The following is a 13,134-nucleotide window of genomic DNA, read 5'->3' on the forward strand; positions in this document are numbered from 1 at the left end:
TTAACTTTAGTGGGATCCCTATCTTTTTTTGATCTGTCACTTTTATTAAAAAAAAAAAAAAAAAAGGGGCACATGCATATATAATATACATCAAAAGTCTATGTATAACTCATATATAGGTCATTTACATATACACACAAGCTGTCATATATATATATATATATATATATATACATATATACACATACATACATATATACACATACATACATATATACATACATACATATATACATATATATATACATATATATATATATATATATATATATATATATATATGTGTGTGTGTGTGTGTGTGTGTGTATATATATGACAGCTTGCATGTACATAAATGTAGGTAAAATATTTTTATTTCAGAATGCCAGCATGTCCCTATATTTTGGAATCATAGAGAACAATTAGCCAAAGGGCAAGTCACTTTTACATCCCTATTGTGTTTTTTAGGGGGATCATTTCTGGATTTGTGTATAAGGCACAATGGAGGAGAAACTGAGCACTATATATTACACATACACAAACACACACATATAGGGTCACTATACAGTTCTTGTGCAGATTTAATTATCATAACTTCAATTTTATGCATGATAAAAAAAACAATCATTAAAGAATATTGTGATGCACAAGTCATTTATCTTATTATATTTTAATAAATTTTAAAAAGTTCAATAATTTTTACTAATTTATTGATTATTCTGTTTTCAGAATAATGATTGACATACTTTCTCTTCTATTGAAGTTGTAACTACTAAATTTGGTCCTCAAGAAGATTAATAACCAATTGCAAGACAGATATACTACATAACTAAACAATGTTTCCTACATCATCTGCAGACTAGGATAACTAATTTGATTCAGGGTACTATTGAATGTCAACTGTAAAAGGTGCTTGCAGAACTTCAGAATTGAATCATGGTTTGCATATGTGATGAATGTAGACATATTAAAAATGAACAATTTCTAGGATACATCTCTCTAAAAAAGTAATAAATTCTTTCACTTACTCTTTTTAAAGATTAATTTTATCATGTATAGAACTGAAATTATGATTATTTAAAACTACAAAAGGTCTTTATAATAACACACACACACACACACATATAGATTTATAATAACACACACACATATAGATTTATATATATATATAGATATGTATATATATGTGTATATATATATATATATATATATATATATATATATATATATATATATATATATATATATATATATATATATATATATACACACACATACATACATACATACATATATATACACATATACATATACATGCTTATATATACAAATATACATACATACACACACACAAACATTCATACACAGCATACATATACACACACCAATCTTGGTCAGAATTATTTCTCCTCCAGCAAATGCAGAAATGCGTCCATCTATTAAACATGGCTTTTTTTATAAAGGAATTCTATTTGAATCAAAGAAAATGTTAGGAGAAACTATACTGTGCTGTTAAGCAATGGTGAAACGTTTCTGCACAATGAGTTTTACTGTACATCCCATTGTCAGAATCAAAGACAGAAAGAGAAAGATAAAGAAAAAAGACACGATGGCTGCTCAGTGTCTGAAATGAAACAGGACAAGGTAAAAAGAAACAGGAATGCAGTTCTAACAGTCTGTGTAAAGGAGTTATTTTTAGCTTTTTCTTAACCGAAAGAACTTCTAGAGGTACCCTTACAGAAACCCATCTGTTCCACCGTATGTGGGTGAAAAAAACAGAAAAACCACACACTAGACCAGGAAGCCCCAGTTCTGCTCCAGTCGTCAGGATGGGGCAGAGCATCTGCTTAGGAGATGTGCTTTAAGAAGTGGGAGATGTGACATGATGGTGCCTCAATTTTTCACTCCAACCTAAACCTTCAACTCTTTACTGGACTTACTATATAAATATACATCCCACTAAAAATAGGCTCATCTTACTCCCAAGAAAGTATTTGCTGAGCATGCAACAGGAAACAGAGGCACAAACCTAAATTAGAAGATCAACTGACTTGCCAAACCTTACATGATCCAAAGCTCCTTTATAAAATCAAGAAAGGATTTAAAATTCAAACCTACCCACACCCCAATAGCACATTACATAACAATCTTTACTAATTATATATTATCATTATAATTATTTATCTTGATAAAACTGCTTATGTCCATGAAGTAATAATCATAGTAGCAATCTGTAACAATAGTGACCAGAGCAGCTGTGAGAATTCTGGCAAGCCAGGAAAGACTTGTGCAACTGTCATTCATCTTTCAATTGTTAATAAAGGTTAATACAGGAAAGAGAAAATTAGCAACTGTATCATCCTTCCAAAAGAAGTCATACCAACAAGTTAAAAAAACAAGATGACAAGAAAAGAATGACTTCTGATAATTTGTATGAATTAATGGAACATGTAGTATTAATTGTATCCTGAAGTTAATGCTTTTAATGTTAAAAAAGAACCACATGCCGAAAGGTTTTAACTGCTAAACAACAACACTATTTAGTAACTATTCATAATGTGCTTTTTTTTTGTACGTAATATAAAGTATGATTTACGTAAATGTATTCTAACTTTCATCTGTAACAAACCAAATTATGGAAGATATCTGAGGGATGGAGTGAAGGGTGAAAAGCACCTGTACACACACACACATATTTATATACCGAGACAGAAAGAGAGAGAGGAGTTTTTAAAGAGAACAGTAAAATTTTAGAATAACAGACCTGGTTTTCTATTAAGGTACCATTTTGATTTACGGGTTGCAGCCATGAAACACCAAAGCTCTACACAGAGAGAGGGGAAAGCTTGGGTGGGTTGGGGTTCATTACTTACAAACAGCAGTGGAAAAACATTCTGTCAAAAATCATAATAAAACAAATCTAATACAGGCTGTATGTCCGTGAACCACAAAACATGCTCTAATACAATATTATAATTATCAATAATATATATTTATATATTTATTCACAAGCACTCAGATTCTCCGAGCGTCTTACAAAAATAAAACTAAAATCAAATAAGCCATTACTGCAAAAAAATGAGTCAGTCTTGCAGTACTTCCGTTTAAAAATAAAACAACAATAAAAATTACATTTGGGAATGGCAAACTTGTTATGAACAAGCACTACCCTACCTGTGCCAGTCTTAACTGCCGCATCTAGGTAGAAATATATATATATATATATATTTATAAATACATACACAAAATAATCGTACCCCGATTACTATGCCAGTGCACTATTTCTAGCACTTTTTTTTTTTCAATAACCCTTTCAGTGCTGACTAATATGAACCTCTGTGCACCAAGTTCTGCCATGTCTCCATTCCCTGTTGTACAACAATGGACGGGCAATCACTAGGACTTTTTGGGAATATTTTATATTTATTTTCCCCTCTTGTATTTTATTGCTCTTTTATTGGCAATCGGTATAATTTAAATTTGTTCAGAATTGATTACAAGCATCTATCACCCCTTAGAATTTGCTCCAATGCAGTACAACATCCAGGTGTTGTCCCCAGAAATTAATTTTAACATCTCTGGCAGGTGTGTGTGTGTGTGTGTGTGTGTGTGTATGGATAGACATAAGTACAGTATCTCAGGAGAGAAACTCTGATGTTTCTCCTTTCTCACATTCTTCAATGCCTGTACCTCAACCAAATGAGAAAAAAGGTGATGTAAAACTGCATTGAGTCTCACCTCAATTGAAAAAGCTCATGGTGCCCTCTCCTGGTGAAATATTAGCACTGCAGATATATTCAAGCCAGCTAGTACATAACAACTGCAGGATTTCTATCATTTTGATTTTTTTTTTTAATCTTTGGTCTTTAACAAGTCTTTTTTAAAAAAAACCGACAACGACTGCGAATCACCATGCGTCTACAGTCCAGTGCTACAAGGAATTGAAGGCTCTTCAAAATTCAATGCACAGAGATGGACAAAATGTTGAAGCCATGTAGTGACCCTCAAACAAACAGGAAGTAAACCAAAGAGGTCAACACCACACTGCCATTTCTTTCCTGCATGCAAACCAAAAAATAATTATATTAATAGTAGTAATAATAATAATAATAATAATAATAATAAACACAGTGAGTGAACTGAAAGCTCTTAAGCTTTCAGCACTTGACTTGGGCCGGTTTTAAAATTTACATTCCCCATGAACTGACAGAAGTGCGAGAAACACAGCGACTCCCTTTCCCTTCCCATGTACTTCAGTGTCCTTGAAATCCCTTTTCAATATTGCTATATCAAATAAAGCACCATTGAACTGCTACCATCATCAGCACAGAGTGTAGGAAGTTAAACCTTTCATCTCATCTTCGTCCACTTCTTAACCGTTGCTGTACAATGATGCAAGAAGAGGACTGTCTGATACACTACAGTGACTAAAGGAAGTGGGATGGACAACCCGCAGCCCTTGGACCCCTTTTTTTTTTTTTTAAACCATTGGACGTATTCCCAACCTCATTCAATCAGAGCAAATGACAACAGGAACAGTTCAAAGTTTATCTCCCTAAAAGTGCATTCGTATTTCTGTTCTAAGTGCTAAGAGGCAGCTGATCACAATAAAAACAAAAAAACAATTACAAGGCCTGCGTTTAAAAACGAGTGGCAATAATGTTCACGATAAACAGAAAAAAAAAAAAAATCATCCAAATTTGATCACGGAGGGGAACCCGACAGTGGAGTCGCTGTGCTTCTATATACATTCTCTCTTTTTTCTTTGTCCTTAATCTCTTAACTCCATGTTTTACATAAAGTCTTTTTTTTTTTGCCATATGTTTTGAAGCATCAAGTTACCAGTGGACGGTTGTAGCTCAAGGCGGTTTCTGGTTAGCACCAGTATTTATTGAAGAGGCCAGTCAAACCAGAGACGAACTCCGCAGCAGCTGGCAAACCACTCACATGGATGAAAGGATGCATTTCATTTTGCTTTTCTTGTCTTTTACACTATAACTTGGGCATTTGATACCCATTCAGCTTAAAATCTTATTGATTTGTATCCAAGTGGTCACCTGTGTTGCACTGGCCAAAAAAAATATATATTTATATATTAAAATGGCTTAAGCTGAGAAAAAGCTTCCCAACGATGGGTGCCTGCATTAGGATCCAATAAGCTCAGCGACTGTCTTAACAGGTACGGCCAGAAGAGCTCAGCTCAACTCGGTTCACCTTCCCCTGTTGCGGTTGGCCTGATGAGATCACCACTTGAACTTGCCTCGTAGAATCCGGTTTCTCCTGGATAAGGGCGGATGCTGTGATCTGACCAGACCTCATATCAATAGGTCAGGGATGGAGGGGGGGAGGCCAAGGCAGGAATTGAGCAGCAGCTAGGAATGAACTTTTCTGATGCCAGGAAGAAAAGGAGGTGGCCTCACTAATCTAATGAGCCCATACTGCTAAACAAAAATGGGCCAAGCAAAGACAACCACTGGAAAACTAACAACATCCCAAACCCAACCCAAACACCCTCCCGAACCCCAATTGCACCATCTCACAGAAATAATCTGTTGAAGCCTCTTTGAAGAGTAAGCCTTGCAGGACGATGAACAGGAAGATACTCCATCTGCTTCAGATGTAGAACTTTCAGCCTGGCGAAACCCTAAAGAAACAAAACAAAACAAAAAGAAAAGTGAGAGGATATTCGGAAAGTAACTGTTTAGCAAGAGAGCAGCACCATTGTCAAGTAGAAAGGAAGGTGAAAAGCGGTAGGAGGGATTGAGTTTTGTCGAATACGCTCAAGGTTAGTCGCCAGCACAAAGAACTTCTCACAAGTCATGGCACTGAGCTCTGAACTCTTGGTATTAAAAATGCTTTTTAATATTCAAGACATCTTACTCTCAAGTCCTTATGCCCAGCCTTACATGTTGTAGCTCTCATCGACTTTCACCCATACTACACATTGCAAGCACGACGGGGTCCTGTGATGGACCAGCATCCTATCTAAAGCAGTTTCTCTCTTGCACACAGTGCAGCCAAGACTGGTGCTGGCAGGGCCGTCTTAACACATGGGCACGCTAGGTAGTTGCCTGGGGGTATGTTGTGACTTGCTGTCAAATAAATACGATCCTAAACTATAAAGATTTGTTATTGTGTTACAAGTGGACATTGGCATTCACCTCTGATTTAGTAGCACGGTTGCCTCTGCAACCTCACGTGCGTGCATGTGTACGGACCACACGCACTACCGAACGTAAAAGTGTATATGTTAACGTCACTTCGACTCAATTCACTACAAAGAAATTTCAAAAATGTCTGTGTTGAACACTTGATTAATAATAAATAATTCACAGCAATTTCATACTGTGCCGTGTGTTTTATATGATCTGAGCCAGCCGAGGCAGCACTGCCATCCCGGCAGTGTTACTCAGCAGCCAAGAGCTTAAATCGGACTGTGAGCTGGCTAATTCTTCATCTTGGACTGTGATCTGGTCAGATGTTAAATAATCAGAGCAGGACTTCTTGAGCTGCGGCTCTGTCAATCACTGGCTATGTCATTCAATACAGGGCTGTCTAACCGCATGGGCATGCTGGGCAGTTTCCCCATGCTAATCTATGTCTGTTGTGACTTGCTGTCAATAAATAAATACTATACTAAACTAAATGTAAAATTCCATTACCACGAACTTCCAGGGACCTAAAAAATATTTTATTGTAATGAGATTCTGTATTTGTTGCTATAGTGCTTTCTTTAACTTGCATCCAGGCGTCTGCAATCATTTCAATAGCATCTTTCACGTTAATTTTAATCTTCTCCTGTCTACAAGTTATGCTGATGAGAATTCTTCTCAGCATTTCCTTGCGATAATACACTTTCAAGATGCGAATGATGCCCAAATCCAATGGCTGAAGCACTGCCGTGCAATTGGGTGGGAGGAATTCAACGCAAACATTATCTAAATGCGGAAGCATGTTGTGGGCAGCAGAGTGATCAATCAGAAGCCAAATCATCCTTTTCTTCTTCTTCATATTGTGAGGTTTCTGAATTCTTTTGGGATCCCCCGCCCAACGGGCATGTCATGCTGAAGTGCGTCCCAAAGCGTGATTGCCACGTCTGTGTAAGATTGTTTGTCCGTTGCCTGGGCAGGGCATCAGCAGGCTCACAGCGGTGCAGTGAGGCTTCACAGAAGCGAATCCTAAAAGATTGGGGTTGCACTATAAATCCCTGTCTTACACCCAATAACACAAGGCTGAGTCTCAGTCCTTCAGCAAAACCAGCTTTATTCAGCTGGAAACAGGAACAGAATGGTTATTTATTGTAGCAGGATCGCAGTCAGGCAGGGTCGTGGCCAGGTAATTAGTCAAGTAATCCTGTTCCCTGCATTTACAATGTTCCTTGCATCACTCATCGAGTTTGCTTTGGCGGAGAGACGCAGCAGAGCTGATAAGCCTGCTGTTGCCCCGGCAACATACAAACAGTCGGTGATCGCACTTCAGGACGCTCTTTGACGTTCTGTCCAGTTTGGGTAGGTCCCAAGAGAGTTTAGAAACCTCACATTTTCTTGAATGAGTGCCACATTAAGAGGAATGTTTCTTGAACGAGCATCACTGAACCACATAAAAACGGCTTTTTCAACGTCTTCAAACGCAGCAGTTTGCATACATTTGCAGCTCGAGAGTTTTCTTCTTTTTTTTTTTTTTTACTTGGTCTTTCAAGAAAGTTGACAGTGTCAATGGCGAAATTACAAATTCACTAGCAACGTCTTTTTTCTTCTTCAATCGAGAGCAGCAAAAATGTAACTTTTTTTTTCTAATATGAACTGTTATCGTTTTTCATGTCTGCCGCTTCTATAGGCATTTTATTACATAGTTGTGAGTGGCAAAAGTATGTGAACCTCTAGGATTAGCAGATAGTTTGAAGGTGAAATTCGAGTCAGGTGTTTTCAATCAATGGGATGACAATCCGGTGTGAGTGAACACCCTGTGTTATTTAAAGAACAGGATCTATCAAAGTCTGCTCTTCACAACACATGTTTGTGGAAGTGTATCATGTCACAAACAAAGGAGATTTCCGAGGACCTGTTGTTGATGCTCATCAGGCGGGAAAAGGTTACAAAACCATCTTAAAAGAGTTTGGACTCCACCAATCCACAGTCAGACAGATTGTGTACAAATAGAGGAAATTCAAGACCATTGTTAACCTCCTCAGGAGTGGTCGACCAACAAAGATCACTCCAAGATCAATGCGTGTAATAGTCGGCGAGGTCATAAAGGACCCCAGGGTAACTTCTAAGCAACTGAAGTCCTCTCTCACATTGGCTAATGTTCATGTTCATGTTCATGAGTCCACCATCAGGAGAACACTGAATAACAATGGTGTGCATGGCAGGGTTGCAAGGAGAAAGCCACTGCTCTCCAAAAAAAACATTGCTGCTCATCTCCAGTTTGCTCAAGATCACGTGGACAAACCAAAATGCTACTGGAAGAATGTTTTGTGGATGGATGACACCAAAATAGAACTCTTTGGTTTAAATGAAAAGTGTTATGTTTGGAGAAAGGAAAACACTGCATTCCAGCATAAGAACCTTATCCCATCTGTGAAACATGATGGTGGTCGTATCATGGTTTGGGCCTGTTTTGCTGCATCTGGGCCAGGACGGTTTGCCTTCATTGATGAAACAATGAATTCTGAATTATATCTGAGAATTCTAAAGGAAAATGTCAGGACATCTGTCCATGAACTGAATCTCAAGAGTAGGTGGGTCATGCAGCAAGACAACGACCCTAAGCACACAAGTCGTTCTACCAAAGAATGGTTACAGAAAAATAAAGTGAATGTTTTGGAATGGCCAAGTCAAAGTCCTGACCTTAATCCAATCGAAATATTGTGGAAGGACCTGAAGCGAGCAGTTCATGTGAGGAAACCCACCAGCATCCCAGAGTTGAAGCTGTTCTGTACGGAGGAATGGGCTCAAATTGCTCAAAGCCGGTGTGGGGCAAAGATCAAAAGTTACCGGAAACGTTTAGTTGCAGTTATTGCTGTTAAGGTTGGGGGGTGGGGGTTTGTGGCACACCAGATACTGAAAGCAAAGGTTCACATAGTTTTGCCACTCACAAATATGTAATATTTAATCATTTTCCTTAATAAATAAATGACCAAGTATAATATTTTTGTCTCATTTGTTTAACGGGTTTCTCTTTATCTACTTTTAGGACTTGAGTGAAAATCTGATGATGTTTTAGGTGATATTTATGCAGAAATATAGAAAATTCTAAAGGGTTCACAAACTTTCAAGCACAACTGTAGTTGTCATTTAGTAATAATTTTTATCTGGAAGTGAGATCTTAAGTAGTAATTATGCAAAATTCACCTTGAAGTCAATATAACAGATATCCTGATGGATTGCCTGTGAAAATAACCTTGACACAGTCAACATTTTTAGAGGGCTTGCATGGAAGCTGCCACTCCACATTGGGCTCATAGTGTATGGGAATGTTTTTGATTATTTACGTACAGAATTTACTTGTTGATCTATCCGTTGGTATTAAACCACAAATCAACCAAAATAGAACTATGACAATGTGGAAAACGCATAAATAATGGCTGCAGTAGCCTATTTTGATAAGCAAGCAGGTTGCTGTTTGTTAGGGGAGGCAAACATATCATTCCTCTGCTTGACAAAATAAATGGCAATCCCACAATTTACAACATTTTAAATTCTTGCAGACTCTAACAGTCAAAGTGTGCGCTTCTGTATATTCTAAATATGCACAGTATCTACATAGAAAATAGACTACATGTTCATAAATTTATACTTCATTTGCAATTCTAACACTTTTCAGTATGTCATTCAATGTTAAGCACTCTACTAAAAAAATTAAGTTTCTTTGACCCCTTGTTTACTAACGAAAGTGCTGTGAAAATGTTGTGCGGGTACACAAGACTTCCAACTCCAAATCCACCAATGCAAAAAGTACATGAGCTGCATTCCAATTTGTGAATTCAACCTGCCTGTTTTTTACTATTTTTTGTGCATGAGCTCCAAGCCAATATTTTTGAGATATTTTTTTATGCCACAATCTCCCATAAAGTTTTTTTGTGGAACATTGTACAGTGCACTTAGGGAGAGCTATGAACATGCAAAAAAAAAAAAACAGCACACTTGATTATCATTATCATTCTTGGTGGCTCCGAAATCCGTACTAACCCCTACTTTCTCTTCTGTTCTTTTTCTGGTTTTCTGTGGTGGCGATCAGTGCCACCACCACCTGATCAGGGCACCGTGCTGTCCCTGCATTGACGGAATGAAGGTCAGAGGTCCGCAAGACCATCATCATCTAATACTTCCATGTGAACCCTGAATACCAGGAGGACTGCTTGAGATCATTATGCTAGATAGAATGCGTAGAAGGGGCTGGGTGGTCTCGTGGCCTCAGAACCCCTGCAGATTTTGTTTTTTTTCTCCAGCCGTCTGGAGGTTTTTTTTTTTGTTTATTCTGTCATCCCTGGCCATCGGACCTTACTTGTATTTTATGTTAACTAGTGTTCCCTAATTTATTTTCATATTGTTTATTTTTTTTTCTCCTTCTTCATCCAATAGCACCTTGAGCTACATCTTTTGTATGAAAATGTGCTATATATTGGGAAAGAGATACAAAGTTAAGTACATCGTAATGTAAATAAGTACAATAAAATTCTTATTTGCATTTCTAACAGCAGAACCACAAAACAAACAGACTGTTTTAACTGAAGAAACATCATTGGCAGATATTTATATATAGGATATTTTAATATCTGGTTAGCTTACATATTTTACATGCCAGTTAATAATCTGTGCTACGATTAAATTACGGAATAAAAATAAAGACACTGAGCTGGATTAAGTGATTCACAAGATGAATGAATAAGGAAAAAGAAAGTTAGGAATCCTTTCTTTTACAAGAAGCCACAGTTTAAGTTTTTCTTTTTCCAGTAGTATTCCACAAATTTTAACACTGCTTTGAAAAGCCCAATGCCTTCTCCCCTTGTGCCATGATTGTTTTCAGTCATGATACGCCTCTCCTTGCCAACTGCATTCCTCTAATGAAGAATTACTTAACATCCCACATACTAAAGCCAAGCCCATGGGCAACCAAGCATGTAGTACTGCTACTCCCAGGTTGAAAATGTCACTCCCTTTGCATTTTCATCACTCCCCTACAAGAGCCAGATTTGTTGTATCTTTCTTTTATCATGAAATTAAATCATTAATTTAAACAGCCTGGTAAGAAAAGACACTTTTTATACTACATACTGCATATTGAGTTGAACCTGCTTTTTTGTAATAAACACTTAAAGATACATTTATTCAGTATTGTAGATGGGAGTCTGAATTATAAAAACAAAAAAAAAAGTCAGCATCCAACTGAACTTAAAATACTAAATTTAAAAAACATATATATATATATATTAGTGTAGTATAGTATCCTATTCAAATTCCAGGTCGAGAGCAAGTGTGGACAAATCTAAATTAAGAATGCTGAGAAAGATGATCTGGTGATTTCCCCAATAAACAAACAATATAATTCCTTGGAATTTCCTGGTCAGCCTACGTGTAAACAAAGCAAAGAAATCATAAAGTAAAGCAAGCTAAGTAACACAGAAATGTTTGTGGCTTTGTCATTTTTCCCCTCTTTATCTTACTTTAAACAGTTAGAAATGGACAATGTTAGCTTAGAAGAAACAGAACGATAATGAAATCTTCTGCACAAATGCACTATAAAGCTTGATAGTGCTAAGAGAGATTGTGTCATTACAGAAAATTTGCAACATTCCGTCAGTTTCTATGTATCACCATGGGAAGTCCCAGAATTAGCATTTCATATATCCGACACATCATTTAGACTTTTTGTAAATTTTCGTACCACACATCTTTAGAATCTGCAGTTTAGCAAATCATTAAGCTCCACACTGCCCTTGAGTAACAGCTTATCCAATTTCTTTTAAGCAATACAACACACTCCACATCTCTCCAGTCAATTCTCCTCAGTCCTAATGTCTCTTGAGCACCTATAGGCGAATACATCCCTTAATAAGAATATTGGCTTCAACATTATACAGTATATATCTTGTGACGGATGGCCATGGCCATTACCTGTCCAGAACGCCAATGGAATAGAAGGACCGGGGGAGTGGGGATAGTTGAAGCAATACATCCCCTGGGACGCAATGTTCTGGGATCTGGAGTTTGGTGCAAGCCTGTTGGATTTCGTGGGGGCCACAGCTGCCCAGAAGGGCTGCCCCCTAGCTTCCAAGGTGAGGTACTGCTTCAGCGATCCTCTCTCCCCCCCAGGCCTTCCATTCCATTGGAGTCCCGGCCAAGTAATGGCTGTGGCCGCCCATCACAATCTATATAAATAAACCTACAAGCTGTTTGGATGTCCGTTTGTCTGTTGCTTTGTTTGGTAATCACACAAAAGAGGTTGAAGGGATTGTAATGAAATTTTGCCTATGTGTTGCCATTGGTCATAATCAAACATAGGCTGTATGGCAAAGTGAGGAGAGGGGCTGTGTGGGAGGGCAACCCAAAAACTTGCATCGACGCAGGGACTATAATTCCCATCTAACGGTAGTAGAATGCTGGGGCTGATGGGAGGAATTCATCATCTGCACACCCCAACTTTTCTAAAGGCCAAAGCAGGATATGACCCAAGACGACAGGTACAACATTTTCTTTTCAACAAAACTGTGTCTCGCTGGTTTTCAAAAACTGTTTTTTTGTCTCACTGTTGGTTATGTTTAATAATGTTGAATTTACAGTTTTTTCCCTGTTTATTTATACCTGCTGATATATATTACTATATTACTGTAAAAAGCCCGGGCTCCTAGAAACTATTGAAATCGTCAGAAAAAAAAAAAAAATTGAAATGCAGTGATGTCAGGTAATTGAAAAGAACTCCTCGGGGCAAGGGATGAGGATCTCTCTCTGATGTTGTCCCACTGGCTCAGCTAAGTAGGCATTCATGATATTATTTTCATTGTTCCCGCAAGCTTTACATTTGATGTCATAAACCTTAAAAAATACGTCAGGGTAAACGATATTCTGTATAAAGACCTCGTCGCGATCTTTAATCAACTTGCCCTGAATTGAGGATTCTTCTACTTGTACTTTGACACTTTGCATTTGTCTCACT

At 37.5% G+C, this 13,134-nt stretch overlaps 1 protein-coding gene across 1 annotated transcript in view; it reads right to left on the reverse strand.

Moving 5' to 3' along the window:
* Positions 1-3,822: 3,822 nt before the first annotated feature.
* The window catches only part of cbx6a (chromobox homolog 6a), a 40,151-nt gene continuing 30,839 nt past the window's right edge, over positions 3,823-13,134 (reverse strand). Inside the window, exon 6 of the mRNA XM_039765359.1 lies at positions 3,823-5,623. The gene's annotated coding sequence lies outside the window, so the exon portion shown is untranslated. The remainder of the gene's footprint in view (positions 5,624-13,134) is intronic.

This window comes from Polypterus senegalus, chromosome 10, assembly GCF_016835505.1.
Source record: "Polypterus senegalus isolate Bchr_013 chromosome 10, ASM1683550v1, whole genome shotgun sequence".
NCBI classification, from domain to species: domain Eukaryota; kingdom Metazoa; phylum Chordata; class Cladistia; order Polypteriformes; family Polypteridae; genus Polypterus; species Polypterus senegalus.